Below are 22,667 nucleotides of genomic sequence, written 5' to 3'. Positions count from 1 at the left end.
AAAGGATGCTCACAGGGAAAAAATTTGGCTGCAATGAAGGGGTGATCGCCGAAACTGAGGCCTATTTTGAGGCAAAACCGAAAGAGTACTACCGAAATGGTATCAAAAAATTGGAAGGTCGTTATAATCGTTGTATCGCTCTTGAAGGGAACTATGTTGAATAATAAAAACGAATTTTGACAAGAAAATGTGTTTTTCTTTGTTAGACCTGGGAGTTATCAGCCACCCTCTTACGTTGGAAGATTAGTTTTTTTTTTAGATAAATTACCCAGAAATAACGGCATACCATTAAACTAATCTAATACTATGTTCGCACTAGACACGAAATCTCGCTTTTTAGAAGCAAAATCTCTTTACAAATCACAAGTGTTCGGACTGGCAAAATAACGAGATTTCGTAGATTTGAGGATTTAACAGCTGTTTGTAAATATATCAATACAAACACAAACCCATATGTGCACACGCACACACACATTCATCTACAAGGAAAATTGGCGCAGGGTTGCAAAAGAGATTTTGTTGAAATCCTCTACGAGCCAGCTGATATTGCCTATTGATAACCTACTGAGATCTAGAAGAATTTCGGCCAAAATCGTCGTTTACGAGGATTTCGTGTCTAGTGCGAACGTAGTATAACCCAAAAAAATGGAATAGATTTTATTTACAGGACTCGCTGATAAAGGGTGATACGGTCAAAATTTGGTCAATATAAACTTGACGTATTTCTTTCAATTTTGCATTTAAAAAAACCTGAACACCCCTCATTTTGAAGGTGTGTGTGTAGAATGTTGCTCCTATTTTGATTTTGGAATTCACTCTTCAGTTGTCAAAATGCCGTCCAAGCAAGAAGAGCAGCGTATCAAAATTTTGCTCGCGCATCACGAAAATCCGAGCTACTCGCACGCAAAGCTGGCAAAATCGCTAAAAGTTGCCAAATCAACCGTTACAAATGTAATTAAAGTGTTTGGGGAACGTTTGTCGATAGCCGGGAAGTCTGGATCGGGGGGAAATCGAAAACCGGAAGCCGCTGAAACGACAAAGAGAGTTGCCGGTAGTTTCAAGCGAAACCCTAGCCTCTCTCTCTCCGAGATGCCGCAAATAAGCTGCTTGTATCGTCTACAACCGTGCATCGAGCCAAAAAACAAGCCGGACTATCGACTTATAAGAAGGTAGTGACTCCAAATCGCCATGATAAACAAAATACGACGGCCAAAGCGCGATCCCGGAGACTGTACACGACGATGCTGACGAAGTTTGACTGCGTGGTAATGGACGACGAAACCTACGTCAAAGCCGACTACAAGCAGCTTCCGGGACATGAGTTTTATACGGCAAAAGGAAGGGGAAAGGTAGCAGATATTTTCAAGCACATAAAACTGTCAAAGTTCACAAAGAAATATCTGGTTTGGCAAGCCATCTGTACCTGTGGCTTGAAAAGCAGCATTTTCATAGCTTCCGGGACTGTCAACCAAGAAATTTACGTGAAAGAGTGTTTGAATAAACGTCTGCTGCCTTTCCTGAAGAAACACGGTTGTTCCGTACTGTTTTGGCCGGATTTGGCATCTTGCCATTACGGTAAAAAGGCCATGGAGTGGTACGCCGCCAACAACGTGCAGGTGGTTCCCAAGGACAAGAACCCTCCCAACACGCCTGAGCTCCGCCCAATTGAGAAATGCTGGGCTATTGTCAAGCGGAACCTAAAGAAGACCAAAAAAACTGCTAAGGACGAGCAGCAGTTCAAGGCAAACTGGCTTTCTGCGGCGAAGAAGGTGGACAAGGTGGCTGTACAAAATCTGATGGCAGGTGTCAAGCGTGAGGCGCGGCAATTCGGATTTGGAAAAGCGAAAGCCTAACTGAATATTTTTCCTGAATTTTACACTAATTGAACTTGAAAAAGAAATTTAATTTGATTTCACCGATTTACACGCGTTTTCCCTTGACCAAATTTTGACCGTATCACCCTTTACCATTTGCGGATTTTTATACAATACAATTTCAGCTTTCCTTGTATATAAACAAACGTTCGCCTACCGACAATCGCTTTGGTTGTGCTTACCGGGCCGGTTCGAATCGAATTTTACTACCTTCAGCGATCGATTCGAATGGTACTCTTCACCGAGTTAAATTTGAAATTTTAACATATGTGGACTACATCAGCTTCTGGATTTATACGAACAAATAAAAACAATTTCAAAAAAAAAATTATCTTTTGTGTTTGTTTGTTTCCACTTCTATGCCAATGGATGCCGCCGCCGCCGCCGAATACTAATACTCAAAAATGTTTATTTAAAATAGGAGAATGTATGCATAATTGTTGTATTTTTAGCCAACATTTTGAACCTTCCTTCCACAATTAATCAATATAGAGCTGCTTTAAATAATTTTGCAAAATTTTATAAATTTGATTGTAAGATTGGTTGTACAATTGATCTCATTACTATTCGGATAACTTCAAATTGACTTTATAATGACCTTCGCCAAATAGGCAAATTTATATTGCCTTAGACGTCAAGCTGTCGCCATCGTGAGCAAAAAATTAGTATCAGCCGCCGCCGCCTATGTAAAGACGTTTCAAAGAAGACTAGCTCATATTTTATGGCAAATTACTAGGGCTGTCATTTGGGATCGATTTTTATAAATCCCGGGATTTCAAAATATAGAATCCCGAGATCCCGGAATTTTTAAAAACCAATTACAAATGCTATCATTCTTAACGAACATTTAGTCCAACTGAACAATATGAAGAAAAGAAAAACAAAAAATTATGACAACAATAAATTAAAACCCAATTTCATATCGCTATCTTACTCAGCAAAACATTTTAAGGATTTTTGCTTAGTTTTCGTACACTTGCGTTAATCCTTTTGTACTTCATCGTTTTAAGTAACTTCCTAAAAATATCAAGACATCCAAATTTTTATTAGACTGACCTTTTATCATTGCTTTTTATTTTATGTGGCACAAATTCCATTTCACATGAACTTATTGTTCAAAGGAGGCCCTTATCGTTTACTTCGAGTTTTGATGAAATTGTGATTTTTATAGTATGCCTCATGTATAAAAAATGTTTACTCAAGGTGTACCATAAATGTTTATTAACCCAAAAGGGAATAAAATCTAAGGGCCGTTTGCACTGAATGAAGACTACAATTTATTAATAAATAATGCTAAAAGCCACCAACTAAATAAAATGGAATTAGTTTTTCGGGATCTCGAAATATTCTGGTATTAAAAATAAAAAATCCCGGGATTCGGTATTAATCGAGTCCCGAAAATCTCGGGATTTCGGGACGAGATTTAACACGGGTGACAAATTGCACATCTGTCCAGAGATTAAATTGCACATCTGTCCAGAATGTTTTATACATCACCTCAAAAAAAAAATTCTTGTGAAGTAAAAATTAAGCCCATCTCTTTGGTTCTATATTGTATAAGTGATTTATAGAAATAAAAGTTTTCACAAAAACTTTTTATTTCTATAACATTTTGAGAAAAATTTATATAAAAATAAAATTTTGAGAAAATTTTATATAGAAATAAAATTTTGACAAAATTTTCTATAGAAATCAAAATTTTGATAAATTTTCTATAGAAATAAAATGTTGACAAAATTTTCTATAGAAATCAAAATTTTGACAAAATTTTCTATAGAAATAAAATTTTGACAAAATTTTCTATAGAATAAAATTTTAAAAAAAATTTCTATAGAATAAAATTTTAAAAAAATTTTCTATAGAATAAAATTTTGACAAAATTTTCTATAGAAATCAAACAATTTCTATAGAAATAAAATTTTGACAAAATTTTCTGTAGAAATAAAATTCTGACAAAATTTTCAATAGAAATAAAATTTTGACAAAATTTTCTATAGAAATAAAATTTTGACAAAATTTTCTATAGAAATCAAATTTTGACAAAATTTTCTATAGAAATCAAAATTTTGACAAAATTTTCTATAGAAATAAAATTTTGACAAAATTTTCTATAGAAATAAATTTTGACAAAATTTTCAATAGAAATAAAATTTTGACAAAATTTTATATAGAAATAAAATTTTGACAAAATTTTCTATAGAAATCAAATTTTGACAAAATTTTCTATAGAAATCAAAATTTTGACAAAATTTTCTATAGAATTAAAATGTTGACAACATTTTCTATACAAATACAATTTTGACAAAATTTTCTATAGAAATAAAATTTTGAAAAAAAATTTCTATAGAAATAAAATTTTGACAAAATTTTCTATAGAAATAAAATTTTGACAACATTTTCTATAGAAATAAAATTTTGACATTTTCTATAGAAATAAATTTTGACAAAATTTTCAATAGAAATAAAATTTTGACAAAATTTTCTATAGAAATAAAATTTTGACAAAATTTTCTATAGAAATCAAATTTTGACAAAATTTTCTATAGAAATAAAATTTTGACAAAATTTTCTGTAGAAATAAAATTCTGACAAAATTTTCTAAGAAATACAATTTTGACAAAATTTTCTATAGAAATAAAATTTTGAAAAAAAATTTCTATAGAAATAAAATTTTGACAAAATTTTCTATAGAAATAAAATTTTGACAAAATTTTCTATAGAAATAAAATGTTGACAAAATTTTCTATAAAAATAAAATTTTGACAACAATTTCTATACAAATAAAATTTTGACAAAATTTTCTATAGAAATAAAATTATGACAAAATTTTCTATAAAAATAAAATGTTGACAATTTCTATAGAAATAAAATTTTCTATAGAAATAAAAGATGACAAAATTTTCTATAGAAATAAATTTTTGAAAAAATTTTTCTATAGAAATAAAATTTTGACAAAATATTCTATAGAAATAAAATTTTGACAAAATTTTCTATAGAAATAAAATTTGGACAAAATTTTCTATAGAAATTTGACAAAAAATTACTAAGATATCATGTTGCAATTACTAACATATTTTTGTTAAAAATTTCTAATATAAACCTACATGGTGGTTTCACTTTTTCTGGGTGTATACCTAACCTAATCTAAGTCTATCTCTTGAAGAGCATTTTTGAATGTTCTGCATTAAGTGCTTTATGAATTTTCTATAAACATACGAATCACATATTTATTTCCAATTAAAATTATTTGCTAAATACAAAAAAACGCTAACATTATTTGAACTAACGGCAACCCTACCAGCAATTTTAAATTATTGAGTAACAATTGTCAACACTGATAACCGCATTTACTTGCTCTCTTTTCTCTTTAAATATAAACGACGACCCCCTTAAGTCATTACGACATTGCATTGATACCAAACGAATGCAATGAAAAGAACCCAAAATAAAATACATACACAACCAGGTAGCTCTTCGCCATTGAGCTCTCAACAAAATTCAAAGAGCTTCAATAGAGCATTAGTATTTTATTCAACTTGAGAGTTACTGCTGTGGAAATGTTAAACTCTTGCGCTCAATGGATATAAAATAAACAAATTGGGAGATAGCAAACGAACGAACTCATAGAAATGCTCATCAATAAATTTGGTTTGCTGTTGGTACACTCACTACTTGCAGCTCGCAGTTGTTCGGCGGTTTTTATGTAAAACAACGAGCAGAGGCCAGCCGTCCAATATAACTACAGTGTGAGGACAATTTCTCAACATAGATGACTCTTGGAATTGAAAAAGAGTTTGAGTTATTTTGACTGAGAGCCTTTCTTGCCCATTAGTAGTCGTGTAACAACCCTCAAAGTGCTCGGTACGTGGAGATAAGCAGGGCGAGCATTAGTTGGTCACAATGACAGATTTAATTTCACAGAAGATTGCTAATGGAACTTATAGAACACAAAAACACCAGGGAAGCCCTAATATAATATGGAGTGTATTGGAGGATATAATCGATGAAGGAGATGAAATCCTTAAACAATTTGTTTACTGTTCCAAATGTCTGAATGTACTTCGTCATAATTTAAAAGAGCTTAGAAGCCATAGTTGTTGTTCTGCAATGAACTCTCGAGGTCTTGGAGAGAGCATAAAAAATGAGATAGAAGAGTATCAACCTAAGACCGAAGAGTATATAACCGAAGAGAAACATTTGCCTGAATACAGTGGAGGACAATTTATTATCACGCAAATGAGCACTGATTTCGAACAGCAAACATTGGAAGATTCACTTCTTGAAAAATATTTATCGAAAACCGAGGAGTATGAAGACACCTCCGGAACATCCATTAAAAATGAACCCATTGATGATGACCCTTTGACTATGGACACTTCAAATGAGGAAAATTCCAACTTCATTGCTCTGCAAATTTCCAAGGGTGTATACACTTTGTCGAATAAAAGAAAAGGTAAAAGTTTAGTATGGGAAATTGTAGCGGAAATTCTGAAGGAGGACAAAACCATTTTGGAGGGCTACGTTTGTTGCCGTAAATGTCATCAAGTTATACCGCATCGAGGATCGACAACATCTAGTCTTCACAGGCACAAATGTTGTGCCGATTACAAGAATTTGAATGCGGAGGAGGACGAACATTATACGGACAACGATGATAATGGTGAAGAATTTATGAACGTGAAACAGTCAAAGGCGGCCCGCAAGCAATCTCTATTGAGTTCTAAGACAATTGGTGAAATGCTCAGAGCTGGTGTCTACTCTATAGGAGAATCCTTGCAGTATCGCAAATCTCATTGGATTACCATGTGCTCAATTCTGAAAAAAGATCGCAGTACTTTGGAAGGCTTTGTAGTTTGTAGTAAATGCCACAAAGTATTACGAGGTTATAAGGCATCAAATTTAAACCGCCATATATTCAATTGTCAAGGATTTCGGAAGAAGAGAGTTGTGATCCCGGAAGCTGTCTCTCGCGATATTAGCCCAACTTGGTCGGCGGAGGAAGAGGAAGACAATTCCATAGAAATGATGGAAACGCAACCATGCGAAAATAAAGCCTCAAAAATTATGGAAGCTTGTATTGTTGATAAAATCGATAAAGGAATTTTCACCATATCGCAAAGAAATCCACCAAGAAATTCCATTTGGAATGTTATGGCCGAAATCATACAGCAAAATGGATTAATTTTGGAAAATTTTCTTTATTGTCGCAAATGTAAAAAGACGCTGAAATTCAATGCAACTCAAGTAGCCAATATCTGCCAACATTCATGTTGGCTTGCCTATAAACAACAATTTCCCACCGTTCATTGGTCTGATGGTGAAGATCTCGAGGAATTCAATGATCCTTGTTTTCAATATTTTCACACTTGTTTGGTTAGCAATTGCAAGCGATACGAAGGCATTGTGTCGACCAAAGACAGAATGGATACACTTAAAACTTGCATGGCATGGACAATCCAGGACTTTTGCCCCCCTTCGTTTATGGAGGGCTCAGGCCTTGCTCGGTTTGCTAAGTTTTTCATTCGGATGGGGGCAAGGTATGGTGAAGATTTAGCTTTTGCTGATCTCTTACCAAAACCATCGGTTATAGATGAGAAGCTACAAAAATTGTCTCAAGAAACAAAATTTTATTTGGGAAAAACATTGGACGAAATGGTGCGTAGCAATGGAGTGGCCGCTTCCATTGAAACTTGGCAGGACAAAAATTTGCAACGCACCTATATGTCAGTCTCATTACATTATTGTAGAAATGAGCAGATTTACAATGTATTTTTGGGTATCAAATCCCTGGATTCTGCATTTACTTATGATATCTGCGAGGAATTAACCAGTATATTCCATGAATATGGAATAGTCGATATTAAAGATATAAAATTTGTCTTTGACCAAGAATCCGAAGATATAAAGGAAGCCCTTAAAGATTATAATCATCTCAGCAGCAGTAGTCATTTGTTGTGTAATCTCTTGGATAAAGCATTTGAAGTCAATGCCAAAGATCTACAAATATTCCTAGGCGAGTGTCATGGATTATATGATTTTTTAAAAATATATCCAATATCTAAAAAAGTTGAAGAACAGATCTCAAATCGCTGCCAAAAAATTAAATGGTATTCCAATTATAAGCTACTGAAAGCTATCATGGATAATTGGTCTGATATCGAAACATTTCTGGCCGAAGATGAACATAGCCAAGGAGTTAACAAAATCAACCCGAACGATTTGAAGATGCTAACTGATCTATTGGGCAATTTTGATAAAATCTACCAAAGATTAAATGACACAGCCACACCTTCTTTATGTTTTGTGGTACCCTCCACTAATAAGCTTAGAAAACTTTGTATAGCCAAGGAAAATGATATTCCATGTGTGGTAGAATTGAAGCGAAATATTCTCAAAGACTTAAATGAAATATGGACAAAGAACCTTAATATTTGGCATAGGGTAGCCTTTTATTTGTATCCACCAGCAGCTAGATTGCAAAAATACAATGATCTCATCGAAGCCCAAAAATTCTGTACAACAGCCATAGAAAATTTGAAATCATCTTCCGGATCAAGGGACCCACCCCCAACCGCTTCAACAACTTCAAGCCAAGCGGAAAGTAATTCTACTGCTGACTTCTTTTTTTCCGATCTCTTGGAAGATTCAGATATGGATAGTCGTCCTGATGCCATTAATGAAGAAGTGTGCCGCTACAGTACGGAATTAGTGGAAATAAGTGATAATTTCGATGCCATTCAATGGTGGACAAAAAATTCACTTAAATATCCATATTTAAGTAAATTTGCTTTTCAAGTACTAGTAATACCGGCTAGTAGTAAGGTGAACGATGAAATACCTAAATTTGCGGTTAGTCTAAGTGCAACGACAAATAAACCAGTAGATGCAAACACCTTGGATAGTGTGACATTTTTAAATTCTCGTCACCAGGATTTTTTAAAATAATTTACAATGTTTGTATTTATTTGTAGAGGTAGTTAATTATTTCAAAATGGTAATAAAATGTACAAAATGTATAAAAAAAAAATCTTTAAAAAAATTATTTCATTTTCTATTGGATAATAAGAGAAATATATTCAGCAGGTAGGTGGTAAAAAATTATTTATTTTGGTTATTCAGGTGAAATAAAAATATGTTTTAATATAATATACTCACAACTTTAAATTCTACCAGATTCATTTACCTGAAAAGAAAAAAAAAACATAAATGTTATAATAAAAGTCACCGTAAGTACATAAAAGAAAAAACGCAAAATAGACAACACTTTAAATGCGGCTGCTGTCAGTGTTGCTAGTATTGGGGATTTTTTCCCCAAATCGGGGATATTTTTTCACGGAATTTTGGAGATGAAATCGTTCCATTTTGGGGACAAGAGCCCGGAAAATACTGGCAACACTGGCTGCTGTTAATAAAGTTGAGCCAAAGGCACAATGGGAAATTTCACACCAAAACAATGCTCAATACTCAACATTGAGGGGTAAAAATAGTCGGAATTGAACGAAATACGATTGGAAAACAATACAAAGACCTTTATTAGCGTAGAAATTAAACCATAACAGACATTTCATTCGTTTTGAAGATAGAGGAAGCACGCTCAAAAACAAACCCAGTCAACTATATTCAAATCAATGATTTGAGTTTGACAAAGGAAAAGAGATATGCTTGCAAAATTTGTTTAGGTAGTAGCCGATTATCAAACCCTTTTTCGGAAGGTTCAAGTGTAATTCACTTTGGGTTGAGTGAATTACCCGAATTTATTCTGATAATTGGTTGATAGTTTTGCTGCAAGTAGAGGATGCTGATGAGGAATGTGGTAATTCCGAAACAGCTGTACATCCAACCATCTTGCAGTCTATAGGGCTTTGCCCAAATAAATTTGACAAGCATACTTTTCCTCTTTTTGGTTAAGCTACACTTGTAGTTTAGTCAATGCATGGCTTTAAGCTGAGATCAAAAACAACAATAAAAACTTTATTTCTATAGAAAATTTTGTCAAAATTTTATTTCTTTTGTCAAAATTTTATTTCTATAGAAAATTTGTCAAAATTTTATTTCTATAGAAAATTTTGTCAAAATTTTACTTTTGTCAAAATTGTATTTTTTTTGTCAAAATTTTATGTCTATAGAAAATTTTGTCAAAATTTTATTTCTATAGAACATTTATTCGAAATTTTATTTCTATAAAAAATTTTGTAAAATGTTCACTTCTATAGAAAATATTATCAAAATTTTATTTTTATAGAAAAGTTATTCAAAATTTTATTTCTATAGAAAATGTTGTCAAAATTTTATTTCTATAGAAAATTTTGTCCAAATTTTTTTTATCAAAAATTTATTTCTATAGAAAATTTTGTCAAAATTTTATTTCTATAGAAAATTTTGTCAAAATTTTATTTCTATAGAACATTTGTTCGAAATTTTATTTCTATAAAAAATTTTGTAAAATGTTCACTTCTATAGAAAATATTATCAAAATTTTATTTCTATAGAAAAGTTATTCAAAATTTTATTTCTATAGAAAATGTTGTCAAAATTTTATTTCTATAGAAAATTTTGTCAAAATTTTATTTCTATAAAAAATTTTATTTCTATAGAAATTGTTGTCAAAATTTTATTTCTATAGAAAATTTTGTCAAAATTTTATTTCTATAGAAAATTTTGTCAAAATTTTATTTCTATAGAACATTTATTCGAAATTTTATTTCTATAAAAAATTTTGTAAAATGTTCACTTCTATAGAAAATATTATCAAAATTTTATTTCTATAGAAAAGTTATTCAAATTTACAGCTACAATGCTAATTCTACTCCCTGTGCAAAATTTCAACTAAATCGGAGTTAAAAATTGGACTCTGTGGTCATATGAGTGTAAATCGGGCGAAAGCTATATATGGGAGATATATCTAAATCTGAACCGATTTCAACCAAATTTGACACGCATAGCTACAATGCTAATTCTACTCCCTGTGCAAAATTTCAACTAAATCGGAGTTAAAAATTGGCCTCTGTGGTCATATGAGTGTAAATCGGGCGAAAACTATATATGGGAGATATATCTAAATCTGAACCGATTTGACCAAATTTGGCACGCATAGCTACAATGCTAATTCTACTCCCTGTGCAAAATTCCAACTAAATCGAAGCAAAAAATTGGCCTCTGTAGTCATATGAGTGTAAATCGGGCGAAAGATATATATGGGAGCTATATCTAAATCTGAACCGATTTCAACCAAATTTGACACGCATAGCTACAATGCTAATTCTACTCCCTGTGCAAAATTTCAACTAAATCGGAGCAAAAAATTGGCCTCTGTGGGCAAATGAGTGTAAATCGGGCGAAAGCTATATATGGGAGCTATATCTAAATCTGAACCGATTTGGCTGATATTTTGCAAGTTTTTCGAGACTCATAAAATATTCGGATGTACGGAATTTTAGGAAGATCGGTTGATATACACGCCAATTATGACCAGATCGGTGAAAAATATATATGGCAGCTATATCTAAATCTGAACCGATTTTTTCCAAAATCAATAGGGATCGTCTTTGAGCCGAAACAGGACCCTATATCAAATTTTAGGACAATCGGACCAAAACTGCGAGCTGTACTTTGCACACAAAAATACATCAACAGACAGACAGACGGAAAGACAGACAGACAGACAGACAGACAGACAGATAGACAGACGGACATCGCTAAATCGACTCAGAATTTAATTCTAAGACGATCGGTATACTAAACGATGGGTCTCAGACTTTTCCTTCTTGGCGTTACATACAAATGCACAAACTTATTATACCCTGTACCACAGTAGTGGTGAAGGGTATAAAAATTTTATTTCTATAGAAAATTTTGTCAAAATTTTATTTCTTTTGTCAAAATTTTATTTCTATAGTAAATTTGTCAAAATTTTATTTCTATAGAAAATTTTGTCAAAATTTTACTTTCGTCAAAATTGTATTTCTTTTGTCAAAATTTTATGTCTATAGAAAATTTTGTCAAAATTTTATTTCTATAGAACATTTATTCGAAATTTTATTTCTATAAAAAATTTTGTAAAATGTTCACTTCTATAGAAAATATTATCAAAATTTTATTTTTATAGAAAAGTTATTCAAAATTGTATTTCTATAGAAAATGTTGTCAAAATTTTATTTCTATAGAAAATTTTGTCAAAATTTTGTTATCAAAATTTTATTTCTATAGAAAATTTTGTCAAAATTTTATTTCTATAGAAAATTTTGTCAAAATTTTATTTCTATAGAAAATTTTGTCAAAATTTTATTTCTATAGAACATTTGTTCGAAATTTTATTTCTATAAAAAAAATTTGTAAAATGTTCACTTCTATAGAAAATATTATCAAAATTTTATTTCTATAGAAAAGTTATTCAAAATTTTTTTCTATAGAAAATTGTCTTAATATTTTATTTCTATAAAAATTTTTGTGAAAATCTTATTTCTATAGACATTGTTGTCAAAATTTTATTTCTATAGAAATTGTTGTCAAAATTTTATTTCTATAGAAAATTTTAGCAAAAGTCTATTTCTGTAGAAAATTTTGTAAAATTTTCATTTCTACGAGTATAGAAAATTTTATCAAAATTTTATTTCTATAAAACATTTTGTCAAAATTTTATTTCTATAGAACATTTGTCAAAATTTTAATTCTATAGAAAATTTTTTCAAAATTTTATTTCTAAATATATAAAATTTTACCAAAATTTTATTTCTGTAGATAATTTTGTCAAAATTTTATTTCTATAGAAAATTTTGTCAAAATTTTATTCTTATAGAAAATTTTGTCAAAATTTTATTTCTATAAAAAATTTTGTCAAAATTTTATTTCTATAGAACATTTTATCAAAATTTTATTTCTATGGAAAATTTTGTCAAAATTTTATTTCTATAGAAAATTTTGTCAACATTTTATTTCTATAGAAAATTTTGTCAAAATTTTACTTTTGTCAAAATTGTATTTCTTTTGTCAAAATTTTATGTCTCTAGAAAATTTTGTCAAAATTTTATTTCTATAGAACATTTATTCGAAATTTTATTTCTATAAAAAATTTTGTAAAATGTTCACTTCTATAGAAAATATTATCAAAATTTTATGTTTATAGAAAAGTTATTCAAAATTTTATTTCTATAGAAAATGTTGTCAAAATTTTATTTCTATAGAAAATTTTGTCAAAATTTTATTTCTATAAAAAATTTTATTTCTATAGAAATTGTTGTCAAAATTTTATTTCTATAGAAAATTTTGTCAAAATTTTATTTCTATAGAAAATTTTGTCAAAATTTTATTTCTATAGAACATTTATTCGAAATTTTATTTCTATAAAAAATTTTGTAAAATGTTCACTTCTATAGAAAATATTATCAAAATTTTATTTCTATAGAAAAGTTATTCAAATTTTTTTTCTATAGAAAATTGTCTTAATATTTTATTTCTATAAAAATTTTTGTCAAAATCTTATTTCTATAGACATTGTTGTCAAAATTTTATTTCTATAGAAATTGTTGGCAAAATTTTATTTCTATAGAAAATTTTAGCAAAAGTCTATTTCTGTAGAAAATTTTGTAAAATTTTCATTTCTACGAGTATAGAAAATTTTATCAAAATTTTATTTCTATAAAACAATTTGTCAAAATTTTATTTCTATAGAACATTTGTCAAAATTTTATTTCTATAGAAAATTTTTTCAAAATTTTATTTCTAAATATATAAAATTTTACCAAAATTTTATTTCTGTAGATAATTTTGTCAAAATTTTATTTCTATGGAAATTGTTGTCAAAATTTTATTTCTATAGAAAATTTTGTCAAAATTTTATTCTTATAGAAAATTTTGTCAAAATTTTATATCTATAGAACATTTTATCAAAATTTTATTTCTATAGAAAATTTTGTCAAAATTTTATTTCTATAGAAAATTTTGTCAAAATTTTATTTCTATAGAATTTTTTGTCAAAATCTTATTTCTATAGAATTTTTTGTCAAAATCTTATTTCTATAGAAATTGTTGTCAAAATTTTATTTCTATAGATTTTGTCAAAATTTGATTGCTATAGAAAATGTTGTCAAAATTTTATTTGTATAAAAAATTTTGTCGAAATTTTATTTCTATACAAAATTTTATCAAAATTTTATTTCTATAGGAAATTTTGTTTTTAGTTAGGATTGAAGAAAAACCCCGGGATTTCGGATATGCCGGGATTTTTTCGAAATCCCGAGAATATAATCCAAATTTGTTAATTTTGTGGCTTTTTAGAGTTATTTATTAATAAATAGGTGTATTCGTTCAGTATAAACGACCCTTAGACCAGTGTCGAATATGAGAGATATTTTTTTATCCGATCTATGATAAGATCGCGTATATCTGATCCCTTGATACTTAAGGGGTTACACAAAAAGATGTACTATACAATATCCTTAAAATCTTTTATTGAGTACATACAAAAAAAATTCACGAAAAATTTTCCAATTAAAATTTTAATTGAGTTTTAAAAAATATTCAATTAAAAATTTAATTGATTCAAAAAATTTTTTTAATTAAAACAAAAATCAATCACAAAATAAATAGTATCAATTATTTTTTTAATTGGATCAATTAACTTTTTAATTGACCTTCAATTAAATTTTTAATTGATACTATCATTTCTGTGATTGAAGACATTTCAATTAAAAATTAATTGGATGAATTAATTTCGTGATTGAATCAGAAAATTTTTTTTTTTTTGTGTACGAAAGCAATATAAAATATATTTTTTATTTATTTTGGTGTTTACTTTTTGTAAGTAGCAATTCGAAATTGCTTTTTAATTTACTCTTATGTAACTAAAGAAACGTTTTTTGTTAATAAAATTGAATTAAACCTAATTTGCTTAATGTACTACAATTTTTTGATACTGTACATTGTTATTACTCAAAATATTTAAAGAATCCCGCAAATTTCGGTATCCCGAAAAAATACCGCGATTCTATATTTTGAAATCCCGGGATTTATTAAAATCGATCTCGAATGAATTGTTTGAAAAACAAAACAATAAAAATATTTCCGATGATTAATACTAGTGTTTGTTCTGTAATACCGAAAGATATAAGGCAACCGTCGTAATTTTTAAAAGAAAAAAATATTTAGCACTCAACAAACGAAAATTTTGAGGCTAAATGCTAAAATTTAGCTGCAAAACCGTTAAAATGGCCATACTGATTGTACTCCACAACAAATAACGAAGCTTCGTTCTTTTCTCACCGTTTTCTTTTTATTCTGTCTTTTGGCAATTTGTTATAGTTTGCATTTATAGTGGATTAAAATGCAGTGAATGGTCCATGCCTCCTTGATTGCTTCCAAAAAAAAAAACAAAAGTAAAACCACGCTTGATAACATCATTAGTAAAAAGAGCCAGAGCTATGTATGATTTTAAGAGAACTAAACAAATCTGCCACAAAGCAATGCAAACAATTAATTTATATGGATTGGAGTTTTGGCTTCATGTCGCACTATTTATTTTAGTATATTTGTTGGCCTGTGTGTGTATGCTAAAGAGATGGCATGTGAGTGTTAAAGAGAATCGAATTCAAGTCGAAGATAAGCAACAGAGCAATAGTGTATTATTCGTAAGGCAATGTCTACATAACATATTCTTTGCCTAACAAAACAAACCATATAAATTAATAAAATTGTTATAGTATGCAATAACAGTATGTACGAGTAGCATGCACAGTTGCCACAGTTGGAAAAATTCTACCAAATAAGGTAGATTTTTTACTGTTTGGTAGGTTGGTAGAATTCTTGATGTTTTGGTAGATATTTCAAAATATTCCTCTCTAACTGTATAGAAATAAAATGTTGAGAAAGAAATTTTGACAATTTTTTATATTTCTACAAATTTGCAAATTTTTCTATAAAAATAAAATTTTTGCAAAATTTTCTTTAAAAATAAAATCTTTACAAAATTTTCTATAGAAACAAATTTTTACAAAATTTTCTAACAATTCTTGCAAAATTTTCTTAAAAACTAAAATTTTTGCAAAATTTCTAGACAAATAAAATTTTTGCGAAATTTTCTATAAAAAAATTGCAAAATTTCCCAGAGAAAGAAAATTTTGGCAAATTGTTATATATATAAATAAAATATTGGCATATTGGCAAATTTTGGCAAAATTTTCTATAGCAATAAAATGTTGGTAACATTTTCTAGGGAATAAAATTTTGACAAAATTTTTTATAGTAATAAAATTTGGCCAAAATTTTCTAAAGAAATATAATTTTTACTAAATTTTCTATAGAAATTAAATTTTTACAAAATTTTGTAGAAAAATAAAAAAAATTAAATTTTCCAGAACAATAAAATTATGATAAAAAATTCGTTTTTTTAAACTTGGTAGAATTTTCTTCAAATTTTGGTAAAATAAAAATAAAATTTTTCAAAAATTTTCTATAGAATCAAAATTTTGGAACAATTTTCTAAATAACTAAAATTGTTGAAAATTTTTCTAGAGGAATAAAATTTAGGCAAAAATTTCTATAGAAATAAAATTTTTTTCTTCTAGAGAAATAAAATTTTTGCAAAATTGTCTATAAAAAAATTGCAAAATTTCCTAGAGATATAAAATTTTGGCCAATTTTTCTATATGTAAATAAAATATTGGCAACATTTTCTAGATAAATAAAATTTTGGCAAAATTTTCTATAGAAATAAAATTTTGTTAACATTTTTTAGGGAATAAAATTTTGACAAAATTTTTTATAGATATAAAGTTTGGACAAAAGTTTCCAAAGAAATAAAATTTTACATTTTCTATAGAAATTAAATTTTTACAAAATTTTGTAGAAAAATAAAAAAAATAAATTTTCCAGAACAATAAAATTATGATAAAAAAATGCGTTTTTTAAACTTGGTAGAATTTTCTTCAAATTTTGGTAAAATACAAATAAAATTTTTCAAAAATTTTCTATAGAAAAAAAAATTTGGCACAATTTTCTAAATAAATAAAATTGTTGAAAATTTTTCTAGAGAAATAAAATTTAGGCAAAATTTTCTATAGAAATAAAATTTGGACAAAATTTTGTCTAATTTTCTAGAACAACAAAATTTTGATAAAAAAATGCTATTTTTTAAACTTGGTAGATTTTTCATAGAATTTTCTTCCAATTTTGGTAAGATAAAAATAAAAATAAAATTTTTGCAAAATTTTCTAGATAAGTAAAATTTTGGAAAAATTGTCATAAAGTTTGGTAAAATTTTCTAGAGAAATAAAATGTTGATAACATTTTCTAGGGAATAAAATTTTGACAAAATTTTTAATAGAAATAAAATTTGGCCAAAATTTTCTAAAGAAATATAAGTTTAAAAAATTTTTCTAGATAAAAAAAAAAAATTTGGCAAAATTTTCTATAGAAATAAAATGTTGGTAACATTTTCTAGGGAATAACATTCTGACAAAATTTTTAATAGAAATAAAATTTGGCAAAAATTTTCTAAAGAAATATAATTTTTACTAAATTTTCTATAGAAATTAAATTTTTACAAAATTTTGTAGAAAACATTTGTCAAATTTCCTAGATCAATAAAATTATAATAAAAAAATCGATTTTTTTAAACTTGGTAGAATTTTCTTTAAATTTTGGTAAAATAAAAATAATATTTTTCAAACATTTTCTAAATAAATAAATTTTTACAAAATTTTGTAGAAAAATAAACATTTGTCAAATTTTCAAGAACAATAAAAGTATAATAAAAAAATTCGATTTTTTAAACTTGGTAGAATTTTCTTTAAATTTTGGTAAAATAAAAATAAAAATGTTCAAACATTTTCTAAATAAATAAAATTGTGGAATTTTTTTCGAGATAAATAAAATTTTGTCAAAATTTTCTAGAGAAATAAGATTTTGACAAAATTTTCCATAGAAATAAAATTTGGACAAAATTTTCTAAAGAATTAAAATGTTTAAAAAATATTTACAAAATTTTGTCAAATTTTCCAGAATAACAAAATTTTGATTAAAAAATTCAATTTTTTTAAACTTAGTATATTTTTCGTAGAATTTTCTTAAAATTTTGGTAAAATAAAAATAAAAGTTTATAGATAAATAAAAATTTGGAAAAATTGTTATAAAGTTTGGTAAAATTTTCTGGAGAAATAAAATGTTGACAAAATTTTGTAGAAAAATAAAACTTAGTCAAATTTTCTAGAACAATAAAATTTTGATAAAACAAAATACGAAACTTGGTAGATTTTTCATCAAATTTTGGTAGATTATTGGCACAAATGGCAACCGTGGTAGCATGTAAAACCAGAAAGCTAATACGAACTATATAAAATATAAGCATGGAGCAACATTGTTAATATATAAACATTGTTATATATGTATGTATAATGACCATGGCAACTCTGATTAATACTCAATTGATTGCCAGTGGTTTTGTGAGCGAGGGATGGCAGGCGTCAAATAAGGCTCTCTTATGTAGTCGCTGTGCAGTCATTGAAGTGTTCGGTATATGCTTTAATCGACGGATTCGTATAACATAACATTTAATGAAGATACACGCTCAAATTTGGGTAAATCGTTAAACCGACAGCTAAAGTAGAAAAAAACGCATACGGTTCTGAGTAAGACTAAAGAACATAGTGGTCAATAAGAAATAAAACATCAGTGGTGTATACACAAAACAAAAAGTAAACGTAAGAGAAACTATTTATTTTAACATAACATCGTATTAGAAAACAATGAGTCGTTGTATGTTAAACTAAACTACGAAGATGTATGTAAACAGAATCAAAGCGATTGTCGGTAGGCGAATGTACACGCAGAGAAGGAATATGATCACTTCCTGGAGCAAAATGTTATTTTTAAACGATGAGCATTTAAAATTTATGTCGGAACCATACTATTTTCATGGATAATATCTATCTGATTTCGACAACCCTTTTCGAAAATAAAATTTTTGCGTCAAAAATTTTCCATGTACCTCATTCAAAGATAACATTTTGCTCTAGGAGGTGATCATATTCCTTCTCTGCGTGTATATTTACATGTATCACCTAGAAACCGGGGCTTCATAAGCTCGTATAAACATTACAAAAGACATTTTAATTCACTTTAGTTATATGAACTATACAGTTTATACATACAATTCAGTATTTATTTTTAAGATATGCCCAGAAACAATATTTCTGATTCGGACTACATTTTTAAGCACTATATGTTGCGATTCGATTTGTTTAATAATGACAGAAAATGTTTATATTTTTTATTATTACAATTTGTTTGGCATAATTTGGTTTATTGGTTAAGAATAAAGTGAACTTAACTAAACTGAGTTTATTAACATTCAGAATTTTAGTGTATATGTTTGCAACACCCGGAAGGAGACGATATAGACATGCGGTGTCTTTGGTAATATTGCTCAGGGTCGGCCCCTGAGTCGATCTAGCCATGTCCGTCCGTCTATCTGTGAACACATTTTTATGATCAAAGTCTAGGTCGAAATTTTAGTCCAATCGACTTCAAATTTGGCACAAGCATGTGTTTCAGAGTCAGAATAGAACCCTATTGATTTGGAAAGAAATCGCTTCAGTTTTAGATATAGCTCTCATATATATCTTTCGCCCGATATCTACTAATATGGCCCCAGAAGCCAGAATTGCAGCCTGATTTACTTTAATTTTTGCCCAAGGAGTGCAATTGATAGTATCGTAAAGTGTGCCCAACTAGGTTTAAATCGGTTCATATTTAGATATGTTTCCCATATATATCTTTCGCCCGATATACACTTAGAAGCCTGAGTTTCGTCTTGATTTGCTTTAAATTTTATACAGAGAGTAGAATTAACGTTCTTGATACACACAAACATTTTTTTTCTGATTCAATCACGAAATTAATTGATCCAATTATTTTTTTTTTAATTGAAATGTCTTCAATCACAGAAATATTAGTATCAAGTAAAAAATTAATTGTTGGAATTTTTTAACAACTGACCAAAAAGCCTATTAAAAAAACTTAAAAACTTAAAAAAACCAATTGACAGTGAATTAGAATTGATACTATTAATTTGTGTGATTGATTTTTATTTCAATTAAAAGATTTGTTGAATCAATTAAATTTTTAATAGAATATTTTTTAAAACTCAATTAAAATTTTAATTGGATAAAAAATCTTTTTCTGCAAAAAAAAAAATTCTGATTCAATCACGAAATTAATTGATCCAATTAATTTTTTAATTGAAATGTCTACAATCACGGAAATGATAGTAACAATTAAACAATTAGTTGAAGGTCAATTAAAAAATTAATTGATCCAATTAAAAAATTAATTGATACTATTAATTTTGTGATTGATTTTTGTTTCAATTAAAAAATTTGTTGAATCAATTAAATTTTTAATTGAATATTATTAAAAACTCAATTCAAATTTTAATTGGAAAAATTTTCGTAAAATTTTTATCTGTGTGTGCACGCAGAGAAGGAATATGATCACCTCAACCATGTTTCAAGAGCAAAATGTTATTTTTGGATGGTGACCATGTAACATGTTTATGGCAAAAATGTTCTTTTCTCGCCAAAAATAATATGCTTGCCGAAATCAGACACACAATCTCCTAGAAAATAACATGGTTGCGACAAACATGTTACATGGTCACCATTCAAAAATAACATTTTGCTCTTGAAACATGGTTGAGGTGATCATATTCCTTCTCTGGGTGTGTATACATGCCAATTTTGGTTGAAATCGGTTCAGATTTAGATATATCTCCCATATATATCTTTCGTCCGATTTATACTGATATGACAACAGAGGTCAAATTTGTGATCCGATTTACGTGAAATTTTGCACAGACACAAAAAATTTTCTTTCTGATTCAATCACGCAATTAATTGACCCAATTAATTTTTAATTGAAATGTCTTCAATCACAGAAATGATAGTATCAATTAAAAAAAGTAATTGATCCAATTAAAAAATTAATTGATACTATTAATCCTTGTGATTGGTTTTTGTTTCAATTAAAAAATTGTTAAATCAATTAAATTTTTAATTGAAAATTTGTTTTTAATTAAGATTTTAATTGGAAAAATTGTCTTGAAATTTTTTTCTGTGCAGGGAATAGAATTGACATTGTAGCTATGCGTGCCAAATTTGGTTGAAATCGGATTTAGATTTAGCTCTCATATATAGGTTTTTCTGATTTCGGCAAAAATGGCCAATTTTGGGATGAAATCGGTTCCGATTTAGATATATCTATCTTTCATCATTAGATATATATATCTTTCATCCGATTTATACTGATATGACAACAGAGGTCAAATTTGTGATCCGATTTACGTGAAATTTTGCACATACACAAAACAAATTTTTTTTCTGATTCAATCACGAAATTAATTGATCCAATTAATTTTTAATTGAAATGTCTTCAATCACAGAAATGATAGTATCAATTAAAAAATTACTTACTAGAATTTATATTATAGCTATGCGTGCCAAATTTGGTTGAAATCGGATTTACATATAGCTCTCATATATAGGTTTTTCTGATTTCGGCAAAAATGGCCAAAATACCAACATCTTCCTTGTAAAATCGCCACTGCTAGGTCGAAAACTTGTAAAAATTACTCGAATCTTTGTATACTTCTAATACATATCTATTGACCGATTAATCAAAAATACACATTTGCGAAGTGGCCCGATAATTGATTAAGATTTAAATGTTTCCCCTATTTGTTTACTAACATTGTGTTCCACTCCAGGTCATTAGCCAATTTTAATTCTATGGATTTTGTACACAGAAAAAAATGTCTCGAAAATTTTTCCATTTAAAGTCTTCATTGATTCAACAATTTTTTTAATTGAAAAAAAAATCAATCACAAAAATAAATAGTATCAATTAATTATACCCTGCGCCACACTGTGGAACAGGGTATTACAAGTTAGTGCATATGTTTGTAACACCCAGAAGGAGACGAGATAGGCCCATGGTGTCTTTGGCAATAATGCTCAGGGTGGGTCCCTGAGTCGATATAACCATGTCCGTCCGTCCGTCTGTCTGTGAACACATTTTTGTGATCAAAGTCTAGGTCGCAATTTAAGTCCAATTGCCTTCAAATTTGCTACATGTTCCTAATTTGGGTCAGAATAGAACCCTATTGATTTTGGAAGAAATCGGTTCAGATTTAGATATAGCTCCCATATATATCTTTCGCCCGATATGGACTTATATGGCCCCAGAAGCCAGATTTTTGGCCGAATTTGGTTGAAATTTTTGCAGTAGGAGTACAATTAGTAGTATAGTCAAGTGTGCAAAATTTGATTGAAATCGGTTCAGATTAAGATATAGCTCCCATATAAATGTTTCGCCCGATATGGACTAATATGGTCCTAAAAGCCAGAGTTTTGGCCCAATTTGGTTGAGATTTTGCACAGGGAGTAGATTAAGCATTGTAGCTGTGCGTGCCAAATTTGGTTGAAATCGATTCAGATATAGCTCCCATATATATCTGTGCCAAATTTTATTGAAATCGGTTCAGATTTAGATATAGCTCCCATATATATGTTTTTCTGATTTCGACAAAAATGGTCAAAATACCAACATTTTCCTTGTTAAATCGCCACTGCTTAGTCGAAAAGTTGTAAAAATGACTCTAATTTTCCTAAACTTCTAATACATATATATCGAGCGATAAAATCAAATTTTGTCCACATCGATTCAGAATGAAATGTATGTATTGGGGACAAAAGGTTTTATATATAGTACCCAACATATTTGTCGGATTTGATATGGTATCGAAAA

General features: G+C 28.5%; 2 protein-coding genes across 23 annotated transcripts in view; one reads left to right on the top strand and one right to left on the bottom strand.

Moving 5' to 3' along the window:
* Syp (synaptotagmin binding cytoplasmic RNA interacting protein) overlaps window positions 1–22,667 on the bottom strand; it is a 529,002-nt gene that overhangs the window by 245,552 nt on the left and 260,783 nt on the right. The gene's annotated exons all lie outside the window — the stretch shown is intronic.
* The window catches only part of LOC142222318 (uncharacterized), a 49,412-nt gene continuing 45,115 nt past the window's right edge, over window positions 18,371–22,667 (top strand). For both annotated transcript variants that reach the window (XM_075292377.1, XM_075292378.1), the window contains exon 1: window positions 18,371–18,565. The gene's annotated coding sequence lies outside the window, so the exon portion shown is untranslated. The remainder of the gene's footprint in view (window positions 18,566–22,667) is intronic.

The sequence above is a fragment of the Haematobia irritans genome, chromosome 1 (assembly GCF_050003625.1).
Source record: "Haematobia irritans isolate KBUSLIRL chromosome 1, ASM5000362v1, whole genome shotgun sequence".
Taxonomy (NCBI): domain Eukaryota; kingdom Metazoa; phylum Arthropoda; class Insecta; order Diptera; family Muscidae; genus Haematobia; species Haematobia irritans.
The sequence above is the reverse complement of the archived record's forward strand: the minus strand, read 5'-3'. Positions and strand labels throughout refer to the sequence as shown.